Raw genomic sequence first — 12320 nt, 5'->3', positions numbered from 1 at the left:
ATCATAAGGTATCACTAATGCACGGAATGTAAACTTGGCTACACATGAACTGAATTACAAAACAGAACAGGGTCTCAAGTTTAGAAAACCAACTTATGCTTGCTTAAGGGGAAAGGTGAGTTGGGGTGCTGCATAAAACCAGAGTTTGAAATTAGCACAGATACCGTTCCATAAGCCAAATATGTAATAGACAAGACCTACCCCTTGCTCAACGAAATGGACTCAACAATGAGGTATCACCTCACACCTGTTAGAATGGGCATCATCTGAAAATCTACAAACAACAAATGCTGGAAAGGGTGTGGAGAAAAGCAAGCCTCTTCCACTATTGTTGGGAATATAAATTGATACAGTCACTATGGAGAACAATATGGAGTTTCTTAAGAAACTAATAATAGAATTACCATATGATACAGCAATCCCAGTACTGGACATATACCCAGACAAAACCATAAATCAAAAAGAGACATTCAACGCAATGTTCATTGCATCACTATTTACAATATCGAGGTAATGGAAGCAACCTAAATGCCCACAGACAGACGAATGCATAAAGATGTGGTACATATATAAAATGGAATATTACTAAGCCATGAAAGGAATGAAATTGGGTCATTTGTAGAGACGTCGATGGATCTAGAGACTGTCATACAGAGTGAAGTAAGTCAGAAAGAGAAAAACAAATCTTGTATATTCATGCATATATGTGGAACCTAGAAAAACTGTACAGATTAACCGTTTTGCAAGGCATAAATAGAGCAACAGATGTAGACAACAATTGTATGGACAACAAGGGGGGAAAGCTCTTGGGGGGGTGGTGGTGGGAGGAGTTGAGAGATTGGGATTGGCATGTAAACATTTATATGTATAAAATAGATAACCAATAAGAACCTGCTGTATAAAAATATAAAATAAAATTCAAAATTAAAAAGAAATAAAATTTAAAAAATAAAACAGAAAAAACAATTATTCCCTTCACATACATGTATTTATATGAATAAATTATTTCCATGCTTATATCTGTAAATACAAAAAAGAGGAATAAAATCTACCTTGAACCAAAAACGAAAAAGAGAAAAAAAAAAAAACAGAACCCACCAGTTACTCAGAGGAAAACCGTATCAGGGCACTTGCTCCAGTTGTAAACAATTCTGAAGTTGGTCAGTGGTGGGGAATCGTCTCCCATTCAGCCAGCAGCGCCCACACAACAAGCGTCCTCATTGCAAAGCTGGGGCACCGTGCCGAGGCATCTGTGAGTAAACGTGAGCTGAGCCCCAGGCCAGTTGCTGCTGAACTGTTCCCACCCTTCCCAGGTAAAACACCTGAATATATACAAGGACTTGAAAGCCTAGAGGAAGGGCCATGGAGCCACACGAGTGACAGCATGCCAGCTGACTTGGTGCCTGCAGGCCAGCCAGGATGGTCCTGGCCCTGGGTGCTCTTCTGGAAGATTTCCATTGCCCTGCCTGAGATACCCGTCCTGTCCCTGCCCCCACTGCTTTTTTCCTTCCTCACCTCTGCCCAGGGAGAAATTCCAGCAGCAGGTATGGGTGACACATCCTCTTCTTTAGCAGGTGGCAGCCTGGCAACTGCTGCAGAAAGTCCAGCAGAGCCCCACTCACACTGGGCCACCCACAAAGCCATGGCCTCTCACTCCCTCCCACCAGCCCAGCCCCGAGACTGCTGACAGGGCAGAGAAAATGGTGTCAGGCACAGCTGCAGGGGCTCTTGCTGCCTGGAGTGGTATTTATATTGATCTCAACCCAGGCACACCTGGGGAGGGCTGGCCGGCACGGTAAGGCTGCCCAGGTCAGCCAATCATCACCCCTCAGGGGCTCACAGTTGCAGAAAATGGAACTTGCTGAACCGGCCAGGTCCAAGGAACAGGTGTGGGCTCCTGAGAGTCAGGATAGACAAGGGGCTGCAGCTTTGGCTTGTTTTCTAATCATTTTATCTGGCCCATGAGTGGGAGACAACTTCAAGAAAACCCTCTCCTAATGAGAGGAACCCAGGAGTCAGGGAGAGGAGGGGGTGGGTGGTGGTTGGAGACAGAGGCCTGGTGCCCTGGGTGCAGTGGAAGTCTCTGGAAGACCAGGTGGAGGGAGGCCACACAGAGTGATGCCCAGGGTCACAGACCTGTCGGAGCTGCTGTTTGTTAGTTCAAGTCCTGCTCTGAGGTGCTCTGTGTCAGCTCTGAGCAACAGGTGAGCTGGGGGTGCTCTTCAATGAGGGCTATGTGTACGGTTCCTGTGTGCTCAGCCCTGCCACGGTACCTGCAAGGGTAGCTCTGTATCCTGGGAGGGGCCTGACCATGAGAGCCCCGTGGGCTGGGTTGGGGGTGGGGTACCTGCCCAGGAGAGCTCCATATCCTGGGATTGGCCTGACCACGAGAGCCCCATGGGCTGCTGGGGACCTGGTAAAGGATGTCAGGACAGTCAGTGAAGCCACCGAGGATATACCTCCAGGTGCTCCTGATTCCTACACCCTGCTGGTCATTCTACCAACCACCAGGACATGGTATTCTCTATTAGTCTTCAATGATGCCTTCTTTTGTATTCCATTAGTCCCAGAGTCACAAGAAATTTTGGCTTGTGTGTGGCAGGACTCAACATACAACTAAAACAATACTTCCGGGCCGTCTTGCCCCAAGGGTTCAAAAATTCCCACACCATCTTTGGGGAAAGCTTAGCTAAAGACCGAAATGTTCTACCTCTGGAAAAGGAAACCCTCCTTCAATATGCAGATGACATTCTGATCGCCAGCCCTACTAAGGAGGCCTCTGAACTACCAAGCCAATAAAGGATAGAAGTTGTCCAAGAAAAAGCTCAAATATCACAGACTGCGGTGACCTGCCTGGGCTTCATTCTCACACAAGGTCAGAGAAGCCCATCCCAGGAAAGGGAAGAAACCATTTGCAGCCTTACCCCTTTCTAAAACTAGAAGACAGCTTAGGGGTTCCTGGGGAGGCCAGGGTTTGCTGCTTCTGGATCCCTAACTACAGTCTACTAGCTGGGCCTCTATATGAAACACTGAAAGGAAAAGATGATGATCCTTTTGAACAGAATCCAGAAGTGGCCTTTCAAGAATGGAAAGAGCAGTCAATTCAGACCCTTGCCCTGGAACTCCCTAATTGAGCTAAACCCTTTGACCTTTCCATTCCCGGTGAAAGGTGAATCGCCATTGGAGAATTAGTGCAAAAACTGGGACCACTTGAAATGGAACAACGCAAGAATGCCATCCAGGTAGGATAAACTACAGTCACCAAGGGGCTTGGCCCACTGCCACATCTGGCCAAGATACTGGCGGTATCTAAAAACCTGGAAATCAGCAGCCCAAAAGGCCACCTCCCTCCTAAGGGGAAAGGACCCCACGTGGTGATCCTAATCACCAACCATGCCCTGAAGTTGCAGGGTTCGCTCCGTGGGCACACCGACCTCGAGTGAGGAGGCCCTCCAACTCCAACATCCAGAGAGATAACCGGGGGCAACAGGGCACCATGACGACTCGTGTGAACATCACTTGACCTGGAGTTTCTCTCATAAAACAACAATAGTGTGTCCCGAAGGAGTAGACTACTGCTTGCAGGACTTACTGCTAATAATCTTGGCAGGGGAACTGTATATCACACTGTCACCATAGAAAAGCCTACAGACACTGTGATGATGGTGGCCAATAAGACCGGCTGGACTCCTGTTTACTTCAAAAGGCTGTTGACTCAGTGGCCATCATGGTCCTTGATCACCACTGACCCTGGACTGTCTGGGAGTTGAGCGGGCAGGGCTCTGACACCTGGTGCTGTTTTTACGTTAATTCAGGGGCCTAATTGAAGAAAGAGCAGACTACTGGTCAGAGCATCTAGGCTGGCAGAAACGGTCAGCCTAAGGTGGCCGAACAAATGTGGGGCGGGGTGAAACCGGCCCCCACAGCGTCTCTGCACATCTCTTTCCTGGACCCTTAAAGGTCATTAGAATCTATAACACTTCCAATGCTGGTGCTCAGGCGGACGAGCAGGGAGGCAGGGGTCCTGGGGCCAATCAACGTCACCTGGAGGCTGCTGGGGAGAAGTTTGACCCTCGTCCCCTGGTATGAGGGCTCCCAACTCAGCACTCAGCAGTTACAGAAGAAGGGTCTGCACCCTCAGCACTCCAAGAATGAGGAACGGGACAAAAGGCAGAGGAGGGGTTTGTCCCCAGCAAAGCCCATTAAAAATCCCTGGGAGATAAAAATAGAATCTGGGCAATAAAGTCAAGTCTGACCTTTTTTATCCTTTGTGCTTTGTCTAATTTCACGTGCTCCTAGGGTCCCGCATGCAGAGGTTCCACACCCGGCACTTCAGACCAGATTTCCTAGTGCAGAATGGCTGGGTCGACACCTCAGCTCCTGGGGCCCAGTGCAGACTCCGAGATATAGAGCCTGAGCTGCAGCCAACCCAGCCCTCCAGAGCTCCGCCCCCTCCCTCCCACTGACTCTGACAGGATCTCTACACAGCAGCCCAGCCCACAGCCCACGGGGTAGTGCATGCTCTCACCTCTCCATTCTCTGATCAAAATATAAAGTTTCCTTTGCTTGTGAACCAAACTCAGTCTCGATCTGTTGGCCCCAATGACACTGGGCAGGGGGACCCTTGTTGGGGTCCACTCTGGAGGATCAGTAACAGAAATTGAGACTATTGTAACTTCAATGAACAGATGTGTGAGCCAAACTGTAGTTAACATAGAACAGTTTAGAAGGCTCGGGTAAAATAAGATGTTTCTAACACTTCCATTTGATATTTCCATCACTTTATTATAAGCAAGTTCAGTGAAAAGGTTTGTCTTATTTGTCAGGTCAATATTAGAGAAATGAAGTGATTTCTTTCCAAGGATGTACATCTAATAATCTTGGTTAAAGCTTCAATCTTGTTTTAAATGCTTTTCCATTGAAAATGATACCTCTCTTTCAGCTCCCCCATTTCTGAGAAGTATAAAATCTTATAATTTATTATTATCAAAGGGGAAAGGTGGGAGGAGGGATAAATTAACAGTTTGGAATTAACACATACACACTGCTATGTATAAAATAGATCATCAACAAGGAACTACTGTATAGCACAGGGAACTACACTCAATATTTCGCAATAACCTATAAGGGGAAATAATCGGAAAAAGAATAGATATTTTTATTGACATCATCAATCAATGACAGTTAAAGTGTAACCTAAGGGAAGCCGGTGGTGAGTGCTTCTGACCCTGAAGACTTCAATCATCTAAAGTTTGGACTCTGCCTACTTCCCAAGGCCCTTAATGAACATATGTGTAGCCGTAGCTTAAAAAACTCCCCAGTTTGGGTTTCGGGGAGACACTGATTTTGAAAAAGCCCTGGTGTTCTCCTTACATGAATGGGACTCTTCCTACTGCTAAAACATGTCTGTCACATCCAGAGGATGGTATACCATCTGATCGGGAAGAGTTTGGAAAAGACATCTCATCTCCTCATCTCCTGGTGCTCGGGTTCACCCCTCCAGCGTCTTTACTAACAGTCTCCCCACTTGGAGATGTCAGCACTGTCAACATCCTGTTGCGTACAGTTTGGAATTTGTCCAGAGGATGAAGCGGAAGGATGAGGAACAATGAGAGACAAGTCCTAGGTGTTCAGACAGGCACATGTCACTCTAATTTCCAATCAGGAAGACGAATTGACCAAAGGCTAGGGTTGCCCATGGAAACAGTATAGGGCTTGAGGAAATCCCACTGCTTTGTGGCCAGTTCCCATAAACACAAGTTGAACAATGGAACTCAGGGGCAGTAAAATTCACGAAACTGCAGAGTTGAAAATATCTATCACTGAAAAATGTCTTGAGGAAAGTCAGAGAAAAGGATTGGTAAGCAAGGGAGAATGGCAGGAAAGGGATTTGAGGAGGTAGAAAGGACTCGCCATTAAGCACAAGAAAAGGGGCTGAACATTGCCAACATTGCAGTTGGCCAAAAAGGCTGTATGCGTTTTTTTCTGTATATATTCAAGAAAAGGGCATACACTTTTTTAGCCAACCAAACAGGTGGGCACTGGAAATCAATACTACAAAAGATATCACTTCGCATCAGTCAGAAGAGCCATCCTCATAAAGTGTAAACACCAGAAATGCAGGACAGGGCAAGGAGAAGAGGGAGCCCTGTGAGGCTTATAGTGGAAATGTATATTGCCAACGGCCATTCTGGAGAAGTGTATTGTGTTTACTAAAGCATCTAAAAAATGAGCCACAGAGCATAGGGCACTTGCACTCATGGGCGTATATCTTGGGAAAAACAAAAATCGAGAGGACACAGGCACCCCAATGTTTACTGCCTCTCTGTTTAAAAGATCCTCGACTAGGATATAACTTAAATGTCTCTGGAGGGAAAAAATGGAAAGAGATGTGGTACTTATGTAGAGTGGAATATTACTCAGCCTGGAAATCAATGAAATATGGCCAGTTGTAACAACTCCGGAGGAGTTACGTATGATCATTCTAAGTGACATAATTCAAAAAAAAAAAGACACATATCATAAGGTATCACTTAAAGGTGGAATCCAAAATGGCTACACATGCAATAAATTACAAAACAAAAACATAGTCAAATATGTAGAAAACACGCGTAAGGCTGCTAAACGGGAAAGGTGGGGAGGGGTGAGGCATCATCCAGGAGGTTGAAATTAGCAAAGATACCATTCCAAATACCAAACTGATAATCAACAAGGCCTACACGGTAGCTAAAAGAACTGCACTCAGCACACTCAAGTCACCGGAAAAGAATATATATGACTGGTAAGAATCTGAAAAAGAATTTATTGATGTCTCTCTGTACGTGAATCAAGTGGATGTACAGCGGCAAGAAACAGAGCTTTGAAAATCAGCTGTAACCAATATAGTAATAAATTGAAAAAAATAAACGACAGAGAGACAGGGAAAACCTCTTACAACTTTTCCTCAGGGACGGTGATGCAACATGGATTGAACACATCTAGACCCACAGCAGGATGAGACATAAGGCTGGAAACTGTTCACGCCAAGAGAAATGTGAGGTTGGGTGAGGAAATGCACACCCTTTAAAGTAATACTACCTGGTACCCATTCAATGGGTCCCAAATCTGCAGGTTCAGGGAATCTTCCTACAGCTAAAACATGCATGGAAAACCCAGAGGACTGTACACCATGTGATCGGGAGATGTGTCTAAAATGCACCTCATTTATCCTCTCCTGGTGCTCCTGTTCTTCATTCCAGCCACGTTACTTAGAATCTCCCCACTTAGAGAATCAGCACATTTAAACTTCTGTTTCACACATTTTGCAAATTGTGAGGAGGATGAACGGGAAGAGGGGGAACCAATGAGAGAATAGTTGTAGGGGTTTGGACGGGCACATGTCACTCTAATTTCCCATTAAGAATAAGAATTAAAAAAAGGCTCAGCCCGCCTCGCCGGAGCCAAAATAGGGCCTGAAGCAATCCTGCGGCTTTGAGGCCAGCTCACAAAAGAGCAACTTAAAAAATGGAGCTCAGGGTCACTGCAATTCACAAACCTGCAGAGTTATAAATGAAAACTAACGTCCAAAAATATGTTGAGGTAAGGCAAAGAAGAGGATCTGAATGCAAGACAGAATTGCAAGAAACAGATTTCAAGAGATAGATTGGACTCGTCTTTAAAGCACATGAAAAGCGGCAGAATTTCGACAATGATGCAGTTGGCCCAAAAGGGAGTATGCATTTTTTCCTGAATATATCCAGGAAAAAACGCATACGCACTTTATGGGCAACCAAGCAAGCAAGCAATGCAAATGTGCACAACAAAGAAGTCTCATTTCCCACTGGTCAAAAGGGCCATCCGAAAAAATTGTAAAAACCAGAAATGCAGGACAGGCCATGGAGAACAGGGAGCCTTTATACGCTGATGGACAGTGAGTTAACTGCCGAAGGCCACTCTGGAGAAGTGTATGGTGGTTCCTAAATCATCTAAAAAACAGAGCTACAGAGCATAGGGCACTTCCAATCACGGAAGTATATCTAGGGAAGTCTAAAAATCAACAAGACACAAGCACACCACAGTTTAGGGCTACTCTGTTTACAAGAACCTCAACTTCAGTACACCTTAAATATCCCAGGAAAGAGAACAATGGATAAAGAAAATGTGGTACTTACGTACAATGGAATATCTCTTCACCATGAAATCAATGTAATAAGGCTAGTAGAAGGATAAAGAGTGGATTTAGGTCCGATAATACTACTTGAAATAAGTCAAACAGAAAAAGAAACATATCATAAGATATCACTTATAGAGGGAGGATAAATATGGCTGCACAAAAAATGAATTACAAAACACAACAGTGTCTCACATTTAGAAAACACACTTATGTCAGCTTAAGGGGAAAGGAGAGGTGGGGTGATGCATAAAACCAGAGTTTGAAATTAGCACAGATACCATTCAATAAACCAAATAGGTATGAGACAAGATCTACACCTTGCTCAATGAACTGACCTCAACACACCCTATACACCACAGAGAAATATATCTGAGTAATAAGAATCTTAAAACACATGTATTGATATATCTCCATAAGGGAATCAAGTGTGTGCAGAGCGGCACAAACACAGCAGTGAAAATGAGCTAAACCCCATTATAGAAATAAATTTTAAAACCAAAACGCAGAAACAATGAAAGAGAGAAAAATTCTTACAAAATTCGCTCAGGGGCTGTGATGCAACCTGGAATGACCACATATAAACCCACAGCTGGATAAGACATAAGGCTGGACACTTGGGGCTGAGAGGATTGGTGAGCTTTGGTGAGCAACTGCCGAAAGTTTAATGCAATACTTCATGCTACTCATTCCAAGGGTCCCGACACTCCAGGTTGAAGGGAATCTTCCTACAGCTAAACCATGCATGGGAAATCCAGCAGATGGTATACCATATGATCGGGAAAGGTTTCTAAAATGCACCTCATTTTCCTCTCCTGGGGCTCCGGATCAACATTCCAGCCACTTTACTAACAACATCCCCACATGGAGAGTCAATGCCTTTAAGTTCCGGTATCGCACAGTCTGCAGTTAGAGCGGAGGATGAATGGGAATAGGGGAAACCAGTGAGAAAATAGCTGTAGCGGTTTCAATGGGCACATGTCACTCTAATTTCACATCAGGAAGAAGAATTAATGAAAGGCAAAGCAAGGCGCCACAGAAGAAGAATAGGGCCTGAAGAAATCTTATAGATACGAGGCAAGATCACAAAAATAAGAGCTGAAAAATGGAGCTAAGGGCCACTGCAATTCAAAAACCTGCAGAGTTATAAAGGCCAACTATTTTCCAAAAGTATATTGAGGTAAGGCTATGAAGAGGCACTGATAACAAGGCAGAATTGCAGGAAACCGATTTCAGGAGGTAGACTGGAATTGCATTGAAAACATATGAAAAGACTCAGAACGTCGACAATGATGCACTAGGCCAAAAAGTGCATATGCGTTTTTTCCTGAATATATTCAGGAAAAAACGCATACGCACTTTCTGGCCACCCGAGCAAGCTTGCAAAGGAAATCTGCACTACAATGAAGTCTCACTTTCCCCCGGTCAAAAGGGCCATCTGAAATTAGTGTAAAATCCAGAAAGGCAGGACAGGCCATGGAGACCAGGGAGACTTGTTATGCTGATGGGCGGGATGTAAATTGCCAACAGCCACTCTGGAGAAGTGTATGGTGTTTCCTGAAACATCTAAAAAACAAAGCAACAGAGCCTAGGGCACTTCCACTTATGGTCCTATAGCTTAGGGAAATTAAAATCAAAAAGAAACAGCCACCCCAAAGTTTGGGACGGCTCTGTTTACAAGAACCTCGTTTACGGTAGAAGTTCAATATCGCAGAAAGCGAAAAATGGATAAAGAAGTTGTGGTACCTACATACAATGCAATATCACTCAGCAATGAAATCTATATCATCAGGCCCGTAGAAGCATAATGAGTGGATTCAGGTATGATGATTCTAAGTGAAATAAGTCACACAGAAAAAGAAACATCATAAGATATCACTAATACACGGAATGTAAACATGGCTACACAGGAACTGAATTACAAAACAGAACAGGGTCTCAAATGTAGAAAACCAACTTATGCTTGCTTAAGGGGAAAGGTGAGTTGGGGTGCTGCATAAAACCAGAGATTGAAATTAGCACAGATACCGTTCCATAAGCCAATAATGTAATAGACAAGAGCTACTCCTTGCTCAACAAAGTGGACCGAACGCCCCATAATAAACGCCTAAGAATATACCTGACTAATAAGAATCTTAAAACCTATGGATTTATATGTCTCCGAAAGAGAATCAAGCGTGTGTACAACGGCAGAAACGCAGCAGTGATAGGATTGGTGAGGTTCGGTGAGTGAATGCAGAACTTTTGAAATCATATTGCATGGTACACATTCCATGGGTCTCAACTCTCCAGGTTTAAGGGATTCTTCCTTCAGCTAAAACATGCATGTGGAACCCAGAGTATGATCCACCATGTGATCAGGAAACGTCTTCAAATGTGTCTCAGTTTTCGTCCCCTGGTACTCGGGTTCAACATACCAGACGCTTTACTCACACTCTCTCCACTTGGAGAGTCATTGCCTTTAACTTCCTTTTTGGCCCAGTTTGCAATTTCTGCGGAAGATGAACAGCAATAGGGAGAACCAATGAGAGACTAGCTGGAGGTGTCTGGACGGGCAAATTTAACTCTCATTTCCCACCAGGAAGAGGAATTAACCGAGGGCTCAGCGTGCCATGCCGGAACCACACTAGGGACTGAAGCAATCCTGTGGTGTTGTGGCCAGCTCACAAGAAAGCGCGTTGAAGAAAGGAGCTCAGGGGCACTGTAATTCACAAACCTGCAGAGTTATAAATGACAGCTATCGTCCAAAAATATATTGAAGTAAGGTTGCCAAGAGGACTTGAAAGCGGGGCAGAATTGCAGGAAACCGATTTCAGAAGGTAGACTGGAATTGCACTTCAAGCATAGGAAAAGAGGCAGAACGTCCACAATGATGCACTTGGCCAAAAAGGGTGTATGCGTTTTTTCCTGAATATATTCAGGAAAAAACACATACGCCCTTTTTGGCCAAGGAAGCAAGCATGCAAAGGAAATCTGCACTACAATGAAGTCTCACTTCCCCCTAGTCAAAAGCGCCATCTGAAAAAAGTGTACAATCCAGAAAGGCATGCAGGGCCATGGAGAACTGGGAGCCTTTTTATGCTGATGGGCGGGATGTAAATTGCCAACAGCCACTCTGGAAAAGTGTATGGTGTTTCCTGAAATATCTAAAAAACAAAGCAACAGAGCCTAGGGCACTTCCACTTATAGTCCTATAGTTTGGGAAATTAAAATCAAAAATACACAGCCACCCCAAAGTTTGGGACGGCTCTGTTTACAAGAACCTCCTTTACGGTACAAGGTCAATATCACAGAAAGCGAAAAATGGATAAAGAAGGTGTGGTACTTACGTACAATGCAATATCACTCAGCAATGAAATCTATGTCATCAGGCCCATAGCAGCATAATGAGTGGATTCAGGTACGATGATTCTAAGTGAAATAAGTCACACAGAAAAAGAAACATCATAAGATATCACGACTACACGGAATGTAAACATGGCTACACAGGAACTGAATTACAAAACAGAACAGGGTCTCAAATGTAGAAAACCAACTTATGCTTGCTTAAGGGGAAAGGTGAGTTGGGGTGCTGCATAAAACCAGAGATTGAAATTAGCACAGATACCATTCCATAAGCCGAACATGTAATAGACAAGAGCTACTCCTTGCTCAACGAGGTGGACTCAACACCCCATATTAAATGCCTAAGAATATACGTGATTAGTAAGAATCTTAAAACCTATGGATTTATATGTCTCTGAAAGAGAATCAAGCATGTGTACAGCGGCATAAATGCAGCAGTGATAGGATTGGTGAGGTTCGGTGAGCAAATGCAGACCCTTTGAAGTCATATTGCATGGTACCCATTCCATGGGTCTCAACTCTCCAGTTTTAAGGGATTCTTCCTTCAGCTAAAACATGCATGTGGAACCCAGAGTATGATCCACCGTGTGATCGGGAAACGTGTTCAAATGTGTCTCAGTTTTCGTCCCCTGGTACTCGGGTGCAACATTCCAGACGCTTTACTAACACTCTCCCCACTTGGAGAGTCAGTGCCTTTAACCTCCTGTTTGGCCCAGTTTGCAATTTCTGCGGAAAATGAACAGGAATAGGGAGAACCAATGAGAGACTAGCTGGAGGTGTCTGGACGGGCAAATTTAACTCTCATTTCCCACCAGGAAGAGGAATT

The sequence above is a fragment of the Orcinus orca genome, chromosome 1 (assembly GCF_937001465.1).
Source record: "Orcinus orca chromosome 1, mOrcOrc1.1, whole genome shotgun sequence".
Classification (NCBI taxonomy): domain Eukaryota; kingdom Metazoa; phylum Chordata; class Mammalia; order Artiodactyla; family Delphinidae; genus Orcinus; species Orcinus orca.
This window is presented reverse-complemented; position numbering follows the sequence as displayed.